Raw genomic sequence first — 16,382 nt, 5'->3', positions numbered from 1 at the left:
TCCACTGCTGACAATCAACATGTGACTCGCATCACAAGACAAATGGGTATATTTATGCATGGTAGCAGGACTGATTGTATTCCCCAATGTAAGACGAATGAGTGAGAGTTGGAAAAATAAGAGACAAACCTGAACTTGCATAAGAACAGGAAATGCACCAAATGTGTCAGAGTAGGCCTATATGTTGTTTACAAAAGAAGTGCAAAACTGTTTGTAGTGAGCGCTGCACAAAGGGGTGGCATACCAAATCCTTTACTGTTGCCATGTTAGCGGTGGAGGAGATTTGACACCAGAAATAAGTGATGAACATTCAAAAGTGTCATTAGCATGCACATAAATATATGCAACGTAGCTTGAAGTGTGTTCTTTCTTTTCCTTAAGTGATATTCATAAAAATATATTTAGCACAAGGCTGTCTGTTCTTGGAAGACAGGGGTGGCCAATTGCCCAACCTCTACCCCCCTTACTGGTGCCACTGTTCTCAGTGTTAGTACCTGCATATTTACCCTCAGGAAATGGTATTGCTAATGCTTCTACTAAAAAAAACTAAAGGTTACTGCAAATTACTTAGGTTACTGCCATAAAAATGAAGAAGAAAAGAAGCAGAAATAAATCGCCTACAGCAACATTTAAACTCCCATAAACAACCATAGAAGAGTCACACCTCAGGGCACAGGATTATACTCTAGTTAACAGAAGTGTTTAAAAAAAGATACAAAAATTACATTAAGAAGCATAGTTGCACACGGACAAAAACAAAATTCGGTTAGCTTACGTGTAGTAAACATGCTGCAAATAAATCCATTACATCCTTTCCAGTTAACAGATAAAAAACACCCAGGGATCCTGTTCCAGTCCTTGCAGTAAAAGAAGTAATTTCTTCGAGATTTACTTCAATATTACATTTGAGTTTTTCTCAGTATCTTTAATCGTGTGAATCTCCAACTTTTAAGTGAATTAAATGCAACGTAGCGATGCTTTTTTAGTGCAAAACAGTGTTAGATACGAGTTTTGCTGGGAGTTAGCAGGGTTAGGTGCTTTTAACTGTGTTTCAGTGTTTGGACCCTCAGTAATAGTTTATCTATAAAGGCAAAGACACGAAACGGCATAAATCAGACCACTGTGAAATGAAAATGTTTTCTACAAATTTTCACATGGGAGAAAAAAAAACAGTCCTTTCTTGGTTTCCCCGGAGACTTCTGTGGCGAACAAGTTTCCTCTGTTTCAATAACAGTTTAAAAATATTCCAAACAAACTCTGTACTTCTTCTGTATATTCTGCAATCCCCCCTATCGTTTAAATAGGTACCCAAAACTAAGAACAATAAAAAAAGAAGAAAACTTTCAGTCACTTACTCAGTCTCAGCGTGAGAGGGAAAATAAGTATTTTTTTTATCTACCCCCTCTCTGGTTAAAGGGGGACAGTTTTCAAATCCATTTTCTGTGCAGCTGGATCCTCCAACAAGAACAGTTACGTTGCATCCCCCGATTGCAGAAAAACGCTGTATTCCACTCTCCAACGTCAGCGAGTCACTTGTTAACGGAGAGCGCAGGTTTAAAATACTCCGCTATTATCCTCCGTGCGCTTTTTGTTGTATCCCTTTCACGGAGATCAGACACTCCAAACCTTCCTCTGGTGAAGGGAAAAATAAAATAAATATGAAAAAAAAAAAAACTATAATAATCCGTGCGCGACTCCACCGCGCACGGGTCTCCAAATGTGGATCTCTTTTATTGGAGTCTCACGTTATCTCTGCGACACAGGTTTGGATTCCCTTTCTTCCCAAATCCACCTCATACGAGCTGGGGGTGGGGAGACAGGAGTCAACTACCCCCCTTTCACTTCTCTCCCCCACTTTGAGTCAAAGGGGAGAAGAGAAAAAAAAAAGCCCAGAAACCCTGTGTTGCGTTCAATGTCGCCTCATAAACTTCGCCTCTTGGTTTCCTTTCCTAGATCGTAGGCTGTATCTGATCACTCGTTCCGATCAAAAGCATGTTAATCGAGTCGAACCTCTAAACACAAATATATTCGCATAGAAATGGGTCTGTGAGGTTTTTCATTGAATTATCTTTGGAAAATCTGAGCTGAACTGATTGTGCAAACAAAAGACCAAGTTCAGAGAAACGATGCCACGACGCGCGAAGCTCACAGCTCCACGCTGAGTGTGAATGTGTCAGGATCCTGGGTTGTTTTAGAGGGTTTTCTGGTTATGTTGTTGATTTTTATTAGTTCTTTAAGCCTTTGTTTTTCTTATTTTGATTTAATCAGCCGTGTTTTGTTTTCTTTAGTTCGGTCTGCTAACTATATCCTTAGATATATGTTTACGATTTATTCCTTGTGTTGTAATCTTTTTTGTTTTGTTTTTGTTCCAGTTAAATTCGTTTTTCTAGTTCCCACATTTGTTTACGCTCCTTTGCCTTTCTCTCCCTCTTCTCAGTGTGCCACGTGCTCTCACCTCACACCTGTAACCCGTTAGCCAATCAGCCCCCGTCTATTGTTCCAACATTCCTCTCACTATTTAATCTCCCCTCTTTCACTCGCTCCTTGGTGGTACACCTGTTATTATGTTACCTGGTCCCTGTTTGTTGCTGCTCTTTAGGTCGTCCTTGTTGTACAAGTTATTGTTTTATTAAGTTAATTAAATTAACTTTATTTATCGCCATCTACCCATAGCTTCGACTTGTCTTCATTTGAGTCTATTCATCATCGAACGGCACCATGAAAAGATGTAGTGCAAAGTTAAGAACATCTGCACTTTACCATAATTGGACCTGCTGCTTCTTCTTTGGTGTGGTTGAGTGCCTTTAGTTAATTCTAGTTGTATATATTATTATTATTGTGTGTTTGTTTATTTAATATTGTATATTTTGACTTTTTGCACGGGAGTTGCAATAGAAATTTCGTTGAATCCTGTTCAATGACAATAAATGCTATTCTATTCTATGTTTAAATAATCGTCTAAATTCCTAACTTTAGCTAGGATTTAGTAGGATATTTTTAATCTTCACAAATTTTTAGACAAGAGTAAGCATATCAAACATACAGCACAGTATTCAAATTAATACTTTTTTTTTTACTTACTTTGTTGAAGTAGTCTTTGCAGCAAACTTTTGCAGATATAAGCTGGAACAGTGAAAAAAGAGATTGGACATTTAGCATTAAGTTTACCTCACTGGCTTTAGCATTGAAATATTTGTTTTTCTTCACATTAAAAGTTCACAACTATTTTAAGTGGAATAACTGTAGAACAACTACAATTAAATAGCTCTTTGAAGGAAAATTAGAAAAGTATTCCTTTATTTGAACATTGAAAGCACCATTAATCATATTTTCTTTGTTAGTCTTGTTCACCTTTTTTTCTTTATTGGTGGCTGTAGTTAGGGATTTAAGTGTAGCTCCACCCAGTTACACTGACTCTGGAGGCATTGGGGGTGGATTTCTTTAATTGGGCAACTCCTCCTGAATTTCAATGGGGACAGCTGGTGTCCACAAAGTCAAGTAAGGTGGCTAGATACCCACCAGACACATCAATCATCTGACCTGCAATCACTTACTTGCAGTGAGCTTGTAGCAAAATGTCAGTCTGCAGGTGACTGGTCAGTTCATACATTAGACTAAAAAGTAGTCATTCCTGGTCAGAAGGTTGTAAAAGTGACTGACTTTTTCACTTTTTTTTTATGGCCTCATAGGGGAAAAATAACTTGTCCCTTTTGCCTACTTACAAGGATTCAACTGAAAATTGCTGGCAGCTGCCTGAGTCAAAGCACCTTTTCAACGCATTAAGAAAGGTGTATGGAGGGAACCTCAAAGGAAATGAGATGGAATTAGGCAATCTGTAGAGGGTGCTAGACTTTTTGAATCACAGTGCATCAAATAAAAGACTTGTTCTGTCCAAAAGGAGGGAAAACTGCAATATTTTTTTGTGTGAACTTTTCAAGTTCTGCAGGCATTAATGGATGCGAGCCCTTTTAAAAAGATATGTCTTGCTGAGTTTGGCAGAGCCATTATAGAGTTACAAGTGAGCCTCCACTGCCCCCTTTCTGCTCTTTGATTAAAATCCAGTGTGACATGTAGGACACCATGTAAACTGCTTGTGTGTAAATGTGTTTCAGTGCTTGTATTTAAGCAAAGTTGTGTGAGCGGGGGGGACGATCATGTGCAAAAAGCACATGTTTATGTTGCATAGATTTCTCCCTTGGCCTCTTATTCACACTAACAGTCCCTTATTTAATCAAGGCAGCAAATCTTAGAAGCAGCCCAGTGCTCTCACCACTGTTCCCCTGGTGGCATGAGCCTTAACATGCTAAATTTCACTTGGGTAGTGAAATGTGCTCGGTGGCTGTGGCTGGTGCTTTGGAGGGATAAAAAGAGCACTTACTCGCTGACATGTGCAATCCATAACGGAATAATGAGACTCCTCCATTGGCGAGCTCCCTTCCCCTGCTCTCTCCTTGTCCACTTTTTGTTTTCCTTGTGAGTGTTCATAAATGCCATGTAAATTCAGAAAGCGGAAGATGTGACGAGCGCTCTGGGAGGAGCGTTTAATCGTTGGCGTCTCGTTACTGGATATCGCAACAGCACAAGGAGAGCAACTTGTGAAATTTGTTAAGTAACTGTCTTAGTTTACTCAGTTGTGAAATGACAATGATTCTCATCACATCTGTTCATCTCCTTTGTGAAGGAGTGACATGGAGTTAAAAAAGCCATTCAATAAGATGAAAGCAAGAAAGCTGTGTGAAGTTAAAATGAATATATATACTGTATAAGTGCATCTATCATGTTGCAGCCACAACCTGTAATGCATAGCATTAGGATTTTAAGTCATAGACCGGTAATGCTTGTTAAATACAAAATATTTCTAATTCATGTCTTTTTGCTCAATAAAAATCTGAATGTGTGTCCTGTATATGGATCAGATCTGTTGCGTCAATACTTTGGGGACCTTCCCTTTACTGCCATTATTTCAGGATATGGCTCCACCAGCTTTGTGCATTTAGACCATAATTGTTGACCTTTATCTTTGCAATTTAGCTCAAGATCTGTCAGGCTGGATGGCGAATATATATGAACATCAATTTTACAAATTTGCCACACATTCTCTTTTAGATTTAGACCTGAACCTTGAGTCATTCTCTGATCTAAACCAACTCTGGCTGCATGTTTAGGGTTATGGACCTGCTGTAGGTTCAACTTCTGCCATAGTCTAAGTCTTTTGCTGCTTCTGACAGTTTTCCCCTCAGGATTACCCTGATTTTATTTTCCATCAAATCTCAGCATGAGCTAGGCATGTAGCTGACTTCTTAAGGCAGTTGGCTGCTATGGATTGTTGTTAGAGGTATTAGAGCAGTAGGGGCTGAATACAAATGTGCAAAAGGCTTTTATATTTTTAGTACCAAAAATATATATACCACTTTGTGTATTGCTGTCTTATGGCAAATTGAAATAAACTACACTAATGGCTGTGGTTGTTAGGAAACTAATAAATGTGGAAGTATGTTCGTGGAGTATAACTTCCATAAAAAATATTTTTCATTGATACCATTTATATACAGTAGAGTATTTAAGAAATAAAATTTAAAAAAATCCTTTGGAAATTGATTTACACCTCACTATGCCTTTTAATATAAAATGCATCTTATTACAAAGCTTGAATGGAGAGCTTGTAAATACACTTTGCCTCCCCAGATTCATGTACTTATTTGCCACTTTTCTTTGCCCTGATACCCATTTTGGAAACCATGTGAGACTAAAATAAAAAAGGCTGCTTCTGTCTGCATTGTCTTCCTGACTCCCTTTCGTTCATCTCTGTCACCCTTAGGGGGCTGAAGCACAATCACCTACGATAGCAGCGGACCATTGCTCACCCTGTCCCTGGAGGCGACAACCCACTTACTGCCAGCTTGTGCTCAAATGGAGGACATTTTATCACCACACTGAAAACACAATTAAAACCACATGCATGAGCCAGCCGCCCTCCCCCCCAAAGAGCCACCCCATGCCACAAGTTTAGAGCCTGTGAGACAGCTTGACCCTCTCAGATATTTACCTTCACAACGACTGAGTATTTGTCAGCTGGAGTCACAAGATGTTAAGTGTTGTGAATGTACGACACAGGCAGAAAGAGATGAAGTGGGGCGCAATTTAATGCTCCTCACTCCAGGAGACATCCGCTGCCTTGTAGCTTCGACAGTTTACTGATAAGTGACAGTCGTCCAGGCCAGGATATTTTTCTTTCTGCCCTTGGAAGCCAAAACGAAGAGCAGTTCAATGAGGTTTGTGGCAGTGAGTGCTTTTTTTTTTTCTTCCCAAGCACACACATACTGTAAATGCACTCACAGCATGCAGGAAGCGAGGAAGACTGACGGCTATTAGAGTGCAACGACGCTCACCCTTATCTTGCACCATGATAGAGATCTACAAAGAGCCTGGGAGAGATTATGAATTCATTACCTTGATACACAAGTGAGCACTACAACAGAGAGGAGTTTGAGAATGGAGATAGGAGCTTGTTGGGTGCCGGAGGAGGATTGGGTATGGGAATGTGGTGAATACAACCTGCTGATAGGGGATGAATCTGTCTGCTCGCTGTGCTTTTTTTTTTTAGCAATGTAGAAGGACACAAAAAAAGCCTTATTTCATGTGGTTGCGCTTACAAATTTTCTATTAAAAACCTATCTCAAAATTTAATCATTTTGTTTTCAATAGTAAAGATTAGTGTGATGAGAAGGAGAGTGTCCAACCTGAATGACTCAAACTTCTATACCAAAGTTACATTTCAGGCAGGTATTTTGATAACAGCTTTGCAATTCATTCATGTTTTGAAATGCAACTACAGGAAGAAGTTCATCCACTCAACAAAGCAAGCAGTGAAGGTAAAGCTCAGTCATCCAATCTATTATTCATCACATACTGGTGTGAAAGTGTGTTAAGAAATTTCTGTTCTTCAAATGGGTTTTTGAAGAAACAAAGATACCCGAGTTATAGGTTTAAGTCACAGTTACCAATAAGAATATACTTAAGATCTATCCAGAATACTGTTTTTGTTGTAAACCCAAAGTATTTTCTGTCTTCTTTTTCAGCCTAAATGTGTGCATGCGTGTGTGTTTTTAATCTGTTCACCCTCAGTATCAGGGAGTGATTTTCCCTCCGGCTTCACTGAACTCACTTGACATTTGCAGGAGGAGAAAACACTAAAGTTAAATAAACCAATAGGATATAGAGCGACAAAGATGCAAACTGAGCTGCTGGCACACGGAAGAGTGAGTGTTTTTGCAATACTATGTCTTAGCTTGTGTCACGTCTATCCTGTGGACTACTGTTTATAGATTTTGAATGGATTTTTCTAACATATGGAACATCCATTAAGCATGTCAGAGCTCAGTGTGGACTTTGCTGCATGTGTAAAGGCTCCTTGAGGAGCAATAGGAATTACAGGGCTTTAATATTCTTAACATTTTGTCATGTTATTACTTTGGGGTATTTTATCAATTTTATTTTATAGTCCAACATAGAGTACCATGTAACAATAGTTGTGAATAAAATGGTACATTTTTAAAAATATTATTTAGCAAAGAAAAATCTAAATAGAGAGTTGAGGGTTTTATTTTGACTTTATTCTGATATAACTTCTTAGAAGAAGTGCCAAAAGAAAAAGCTACAAAATGTCCCTTTGCAGTTTGCCACAAGTCATGTAGGGGGCATGTGTTATCTGTTTAGATGAGACCAAAACAGAAAGTTCTGGCCTACATGCAGGGCACTGCATGTAGGTGCTCTGCACCAACTAACCCTGGTCAACATCCTGCAAAAGCAGTCAAAATACAGACCTAAACCCAATTGAGAATCTGTAGCGAGAGTTGAAAATTGATGTTCTTTGACCCTTTCACTCAAAGACGAGTGAGTTTAAGCAGTTTTGCAAAGAATAATTAACAAATAAAATAAAATAAAATCACTACCTAAGTCTGTCACAAACATACTCAAAGAAACTGGTCCTTGGTTCTACAAAGGATTGACTCATAGAGACCCGAATACAAATTCTTCTCGGTTAGTTATTCATCAGATCTTCTCTCTTTATGTCTCTCAATTCGGCAAAGATTTTTTTCAAGGGGCTTTGTATGTTCCTAAAATTCCCTCCCTAAGGAAAAGATCTTGTGTGATTTCACCAAGTCTGAAGTCTGACATCAACAAAAAAAAGCAAAAATTAACAACTCTTTTAATAGCATTAACTAGTAAAAAAAAAAAAAAATGTTTTGCTCACTTAAAAAAATCTATGCAGCATGTACAAAAACCTTTTTTCTGTCTAAAAAGTATGTGTGACGGTGCTCATACAAGTCTTTCCTGTACAGTGACCTTAAAATAACTATGCAATGTTTAACTTTTATGATGTGACTGCTCTCAATTTTTATTTTGCAATGCCTCTTTATGTCATCCTTTTGAGAAGTTCCATATATATTCTTCTGCATCTGCAGAGTGATTTATTTAAGAGCGCATTTCAGAGTGCTTCTAAAATTGTGTTCAAACTACATTCAGTGCATGTCATTGTATTCCGTATCTTCTAAGTGAATAGCTTTAATCTAGGTTAGCGCTGTGTGCGTGTCCATCTTTAAGCAAGCATGCGCATCTCAGTGTTGCAAAGAAAATGCATAAAAACCTGAAGAGGCATGATGGAGTGATGAGTGATGCCAGAGGTGGTTTTCTACCAACCTCTTCACTGGCTTGCTAGCTCCCTAATGGCCTCTTCAGTGGGCTGGCTGACCGACTTGCTGGCTCTCACTGGCTCAATCTTCCTTATTTGGTTGTGAAAGCCGGGGGATGATGGTGGGAAGGCAAAAGGGCTGAGGAAGAGGTGGTACTGTGTTTGCACGCAGGTTCAGGAGTTAGAGCAACCCCGTGCCATGGAGCAAAAAAAAAAAAAGATTACTTAAAGACAGTTACGGCGAAAGCGAGTTGTTGCTCCACAGCTGTCATCTGGATTAATCATGGCAGATTTCCCTCAGTCTGAGTAAGTGTGAGGAAGAGGGAGGATAACAGTAAATACTTGATGAACCCATATAAAAAAAGGAGAGAGAGAGAAAATGCAGGTACTTCTTTAACACAAGCAAACTATGTTCTCTGTTTCCTCTTCGGCTCACTCTGAAGTCCCCATGAACAAGTGCTACAGAAAGGCAGCAGAAAGGAAATTAAAAGCAACCATCCTTATAGTTTTGCTCTTGTCCACTTGAGTGCCTGCATGACTGCCTGTGTTCTCTGGGCAATGTTTATGCTATGCCCTACTCAGGACATAATAGATTCGCCCACACAGCATTGTGCTCTCAACCAAAACCTAAGTAAGTCTGGCAAGCCTGAGCCACAGTACCATTCAATCCATCTCCTCTGGATTAGGCCCTGTGGCCTGCGGGTAACACAGCAATGACTGCATTAATAGGTATAAGATAGCATCACTCTAACCCTCTTTAAAAATATCTCAAGTTTTTTCAGCAAAAGGCCACATCAGCAGGTTGTTTAATTACATCAGCTTTCTTGAAATAGAATGTGAAAGTTTGACAAATCATTGGAAAAACTTCACTGCTGAAGTTTTGAATGCCTGAAATATGACTTCTTGTTTTGAAACAAAATCCAGCTTGGATCTCTTCCAAATTACGGAGAGAAAAAAATGAATCCCTGTAAACAACTCTTTAAACAAAGGAGCACATTTAGGATGCATCATGCTGCATGACTTTAAGTATCTCACACAGGAAAGTATATTAGCTAAAACATCTCACGTCCCCAAATACCATGAAATTATATGCACTGGCATAATCAAATTCATTACCAGAAAATTGGGGGTCACTTTACATTTTTTTAAATGCTGCTGCAAATAAATGGAGCATGTATAATTGAATAATGCTAATTAATTCCCATTTTTCCTCCTCTCTCTTTCTGATGTATAGTAGGATTGCTTTTTTTGTTCTCTAAGTAGTACAGGCATCACTATGGCTGCTCATCAGGCATATTACCTCCTCTCTCAGACTCCCTGCGCCATGTTACGTAGAACACTGCTCTGAAAGAACACCCTGCCTCCTGATGCCAGCTATAAAGATTAGGAGAGCTTTGTTTAATTGTGCTGTTAACATCTTGGGAGCTACTTAAGAGCCACTGCTATTTTTTCACACAGAAACCGTCTTTGAAACTCAGTCAGCAGAGCAAAGGCCTTAAGGATTTGTTCAAGTGAGGGTACACCAAGAAAAACTTGTCTTACCTCTGTCTCTCTAATTCTGAGGTGTTACACCAACAGACAGGCACCAAAGTGAACGATATGTTAAATGTTATGCATGACGTATGAAAGAAATATAAAAAGTGTTCCTCTAAATATTGAACATGAAAAAAAAAAAACCCAATGCTTAATTTTGACCGAGTTAAGAAAGCAGCCACAGGCTTCGTTAGCAGCTCCATGATTCCACTCTAACCCAATCAGACTGCAGTGTTTTGTAACTGTCAAACAAATGCTAATGACATTTTGCCCAATTAGAGGCTTATTTCCTCTTGAAATGGATGTCTCATTTTAAGGCACAATAAAAGCTGCAAATTACACCTGCTGGCAGTCTAACACGGGTGACCTTTTATCAGCACACCACCAAAGGGCTCTTAATGGTGGGTTTGTTTGCTAAAGACCCAAAGCAGCTCAACAAAGGTGAGGTCAAGCCTCTAGAACAGCATTCATCAACCTTTCACGTTTTTGAGAGAAATTGTGAAATATATTCAAACTGATAACAGACTCTGGCAACTTGAAATGTAGTAAGTGGCATTTAGGTCCCCATAATATATATATTTTTAAATATTTAATCAAAAGTAGAAGTCTAGTTGACACATTTTACATTAAATGTGCTTTAAGTATAGTGCACTTTAAATCACTATAATCGAAAAGTTGTTACTGTCGACATATGTGTGCAGAAAACAGTTGTTTAAGCATGTGATTACTGCACATATTCCATTAGACAGTTCAAACATTTATGTATTTGCATAAATTTTTCCGCCAGTAACTTTTAATATTATCAAACATATTTTTCATCAGCAATTAAATGTAAGAAATGAATACCACCATGACATTCATTTCAGAGCAATGCCATAAGACTTTGAGAGAAATGGGTATATTCCAAAAATACCTAAAGATAAATTGAAACTTTACATCATTTAATACTTACTTGCTGTGCATTGATCTTTTTTACTATGCGTTACAAAAAGTGTTACTTAAACTATGAGAAGAAATACTGAGTAGTGGTTGTAAAATTTATATTTTACAATGTTCCATGAACCAACGTGATTTTTTCTTTATCTCTACAGTTAAAAGAGCAACTTCCTGACGTTTTCTATGACTGTGGCTCAGTTTACCAAAAGCAGTTGTTAGAGGCTTATTTCATATCTTTGGAGGCCTTGGCCTCCAAAGATATGAAGTTTGGCATTGTGTGTAGATGAGACAGAGAGGTGATGCCTAGACACAGAGGTGATGCCTGGACTTGTATCTGCTCTGACACTCATTTGCTCGCATTCATTCGCAGTTTCTGCATGTCTGCTGCGACACCACTGGTGGCAATAATCAAGTGATGATATGGAAATGAGGACATGGCATGCGTGATGGCAGTGGTGTCAACTATAGCAAATGTTTCAGCTCAGAATAAAGCCATCCACCGGGCTGGAGCTCTGGAGATGAAAGTGTTTCACAACACTGTGGAGGTATTGCATATTGATATAGTGCTGTAATATCTGGATGAGATTGAACCTATGCAGAGATGAGTGCAGAGGCATCGTTGAGTAATAAAAAGTTTATGCCAGAATATGCAGTAAGTGTTTACCAACAGAACTTGTCGGTATGCACTTATATATATATATATATCTGTCTTAATGAAGTAATAAACTTTTTATTACTCAACGATTCCTCTCCTCTCATCTCTGTGTAGATTCATACTAAGCAGCGATTAACTGTTTACATATATACAATTATCTGAAAATATTCAACGCTGATATGTGAGATTGTTGTTTTAAGTTTAATTCCTGTTGCCTTTTTGACTCCTTTCATAGTTGAATGTGTTGTATCAATATCCAAGAACATTCCTTGAAAGATTGAAAGTAAAAATAACAGATGAACTTAAAGAAATAAGTACATAAACCACACCATTTAAATCAGGAGTCAGTTTTATTTAAGGAACCTAGCTGGTTTCCAATCTCAAGAGGATTCTAAGTGTTGTATTTTATAGAAAAATAATTAATCATTGTCAAGCAGAACCTTTCCAAAATAATTTAATAGCGCTGTGCACCAGAGTGGAGAAAATAAGAGAGAAATTGGGTGACAGAGGCTAAAGCTCAGGGATCTGTATACATTATATGTCTAAACTGATGCATGATGGCTTCCTGATCAAAATATCGCCAATGCTGTTTGTGAAATTTGGAATTGCAGGAGGAGCCCCTCAGTGCCAGTCTGCTGTGACAGGTAGATGATGGCTCTCTCTCAGTCTCAGCTCAGCTGTCAATTTCAATGGATGGGCTTTGTGGAGAGATGTGTGAAGGGATGTGTGAAAGAAGATGACAGTTCAGTGTGTGTTGTGTTGCGATCATCATTAGGAAGCAGAACATCAAAGGAAAAAAAAAAGGATGGGCATGAAGGTACATTTGAATCAAACTTCTAACTATGTTATCTTTTTGAAGCTATCTTTGTCTAAAGATGTTGGTGAGGAAGTTTAAGTATTTTTCAGATAAATGTGTTCTTTGGTATTGCATCTGTACTCTTTGATAAACAGATGAGAATGTAACCTTCACAAAATGTAAAATGTCTCACATTGTTGCTCTTTTAAACCTGTTGCATGCAATGACCAAACCAAAGCTAAAATGACCAAGCTCAGGTTCATCTCAGTTAGACCTTCATGCCTTACTCACTTAGATTGTTTGGAAAAAAATTTATTTTCTGGAACAATTTATTATCATTTCATTTTTATGCTGGACTTTGAAAATAAATACGTGTCCCACTGAAACTGCTCAGTTTGGTTGTCTTCACAGATTCCATTTCAGGTCCATTCCTCTTCTTGCTATATGTAGAAGCGTCTTTTGTCACCTTTATGCAAACGCAATCCATCTGTACTGTTATATTAAGAACTAATTACATTAATTAGCAAACATATACTGGATTGATATGAAGATATTAAGAAATGGTTAACAGATCATTAACCATTAGCTTCAAAGGTGCTGGGGTCGCACCTTTGAAGCTCTAGTACTTGACTGTGAAACACGTCTTCCTCACCTTTATGCATTGATAATATTAATTCCTTTACAAAGCAGCTACTTACATTTTTCTCCAGAAAAGCTTTAGGTTATTTAATATTATATTATATGCATATTTGGTGTAATATAATATGCCACTGTCTTACACTTAACATACTTTTCCAGTCATTGCTATTAATTCATATTTGAAATGCAAACTCTGAAGGTTGTGACAAAGAAGGAAAAAACAAACCACAAAATTCACAGAGCTCTGTTTTCTAAAAAATAAGAGACAAGACTTTGTGTCCACTGATGTGAAAATTGGTTATGTAGAGTTCTACCAGAGAACTAACAAAAATAACAGCAAAATGGAAGTCGCTGTGAGAATTGTTTTGTTGGCCCACTTACCACTGAGTTGTTTTCAAACCCTCTTTAGCCTCATATCTTCAGCCGCTTCAGTTGCTTCTTGTTTCTACTCTCTGGCTCGCACCTTTAAAGTGGACAAAGACATGGCAGACAGAGGGGGGGAAAGAGAAATGAAAGAGAAACATTAATGAAAGAGATTACCAAATGAACTGCCTCCTCAAGTGGTAGGTGGGGGAATTCAACAAATGCAGAGATGATTTTCTCTCTCTGTCTCTCTCTCTCTCCGTCCCCTGCCCTTTTTGACCAGAGGACGACAGTTCTCGGCTGAGGAGGAGGCTTGCTGCTGATTGCCTGTGAGCTGTGGAGAGCAAATCTGCATGAAATCCCTCCTGGCCTCCGTTCTTTCGTCTTTTTTTTTTTCTTTTAGATCATTTTCTCTTTCACATCTTTAATGAGCCTGGCCAGAATCTGTGTGGAAGCATGTAACAGTGTGGGTGTGCGTATCGCCGAGTGCGAGTCGATACATGTTTTGATAATCACCCACCCGCTGTATTTGTAGACCAATAATGTAAAGAACTGGGTTCATAGTGTTTGCCTTGTATTTATGGAAGTTACTACACATCTGGAAGTTGAATGCTTGGTAATGTCAGCATTCTCTTTCTCTTTTTGACTCTGTTGCTGTCCACTGGAGCACATCTGAAGGTAAAGGTTAGCTCAGCTTGTCTTTTCCTTGTGAAGTGTTTTTCAAAATAAAAATATGATTTTGCTTGACAGAGTGTGCATCAATTTAAAATGAATACTTTCTGTTTTAGTCTATGGTTTAAAAAATAAACATTTTTGAAAAATTTACCATGTTTCCCAAACAATAAATGACAAATCTGTCAGACGGTTCAGACAGACAAGCTAAAATATAATTTATATTGATTTTTGAATCTCCATGTGAAAAAATTACAATGAAGAAGAATTTATTTAGTTTGCCTTTGGGATTAATAGAGTATTTTTGGATTTGAATTTGAAAGAAATAAATCTTTAGATGACTAAGGCTAAGTTTCAAAACACTAAAAATTTGAAAACATAACACGATTTGCAACCCAGTAGCTTGCAATGATACTGGGCCTAAGAAGTCAAAAATAGCTGTGGCTAATTATTTAAGATGATTTTTATTTCTATTTATTTATTTTTTTTCATATTATAATTTGCTTTTTGAATTTCAAGCATATTCAGGGAAAATGCATACCCATAATGGACGTGGCCAATCTCTGAGTGATACTGACAATACGCATTGTCTTAATCATAGTTCTCACATTTGACTTACTATAAGTCCAATTTCAATGACCCAGAAAACAGTTGTGAAGGTTAACCAGTCAGATATTAGGATTTATTTAGTGACACAGCAGAAATTTAAATGTTTTATATTGTACATCACAATTCACAACACTTATCTAATCAGCAATATTCTCTCCTAATCTTTTTAATGTCTGCAGTTTCAAATCAGCACAACTCTGCCCTGCAGCTCTACCAGTGACAGCAAGAAAGGAGCAGGTGCTCCTCAACAGCAGCATTGTAATTCATGAGGTAAAACATAGTCTACTTTGACTTTGTATTGTTCCCACCTCATATGTAATTTCATGTTAGATTCTTGCTTTATCTAGGCTGTGTTGTCACAAGGTGTTTTAAAATTTTGTTCTAAGTAGTCCTTGAGCATCCACCCTCTAAAGCTCTTTCCACAGCCCTGAATTCCAAAAACGCAAAATCACTTCTTAATTATTGAATACATTGGAAATATGATTTCTAAGTAACTATTTATGTTAATGAATATTTAATTTAATTCTATATGGAGACAGCAATTTAACTAATCCCTGGATGTACAGCTCAAACAATTTTACATGAAATTGTGTGGTAGAAAAAGTTGCACCAGCCATAAGGAAAACTGCAGACATGAGAGAACTGAGAAGCAACACCCACTCAAGAATTTTGGGGAACTATACGTGTAGCTTCAGGCTAGAGTACTGAATCTAGCCTGTACAAATGGACCCATAAGGCCCTACACATGCTACATGTAGCCCTACATATGGGCTACAAAATGTTGCTTTTCTAGCTAAACCTGAAGTGCAGTCCAAATCAGAAGAGTCTTGCTGGAGCCAAGGAGATAAAGAACTCAAAGATTCAAACTCCTCTTTTCAAGTGAAACTGAAGTTTGCATTTTAAAATTTACTATCACAAGTAACAAAGTTAATGTTACTTGAAATCCAAGGTAAGGTTTCCACAGTCAGTGATTATTTAGGGAGCAATCTACTATGTTGGTGTTTGCACTATATTTTCTGAAGTCCACAGCTGACACATCCGTCTATAAGGACATTTAAGAGCATCACGCTTCCTTTTCCTGAAAAGGGATTTGAAAATATGAAGATTTTTCCAGCGGGACTTGACTCCTGTCTATACTGTTAAAGGTATCAAAAGCCAATCCAAGGACCATGGGGTTACCAAGCATTATTGGCCAACAAACGTGCCTGATGTAATTTTGTCACAGTATTCTGGTTGTGTTAAACACGCAAAGAAAAAAATCTGAAAAATGTCATATGTAACCAAGAAACTGTTTACTTTTTACAAAGCAATTTCACTCCCTCACAGTGAAAGTTATTAGCAGGTTTAGGTCTCACGGATGGCCTATTAAAAGGTTTATTGTCATCAAGATACAGAGCAATCTAAAAGCATTGCTAAAACAATTGCCACCTTATTAGAAATAGAATAGATATTTTCTTTTGTGTTCTGTGGATCCAACTTGTGATCCA

The 16,382-nt window shown here is 37.9% G+C and overlaps 1 protein-coding gene across 7 annotated transcripts in view; it reads right to left on the bottom strand.

Moving 5' to 3' along the window:
* The window catches only part of ptprsa (protein tyrosine phosphatase receptor type Sa), a 239,569-nt gene that overhangs the window by 177,412 nt on the left and 45,775 nt on the right, over positions 1-16,382 (bottom strand). For 6 of the 7 annotated variants that reach the window (XM_055054714.1, XM_055054740.1, XM_055054749.1 and 3 more), the window contains exon 2: positions 13,633-13,714. The gene's annotated coding sequence lies outside the window, so the exon portion shown is untranslated. Of the gene's footprint in view, positions 1-1,355; positions 1,859-13,632; positions 13,715-16,382 lie in introns of those variants that run through there. The other variant, XM_055054724.1, reaches the window with a different exon arrangement.

This window comes from Poeciliopsis prolifica, unplaced genomic scaffold (genome assembly GCF_027474105.1).
Source record: "Poeciliopsis prolifica strain line A6 unplaced genomic scaffold, Auburn_PproV2 SCAFFOLD002, whole genome shotgun sequence".
Taxonomy (NCBI): Eukaryota; Metazoa; Chordata; class Actinopteri; order Cyprinodontiformes; family Poeciliidae; genus Poeciliopsis; species Poeciliopsis prolifica.
Note: the sequence above shows the minus strand (reverse complement) of the source record. Positions and strands in the feature narration are given on the sequence as shown.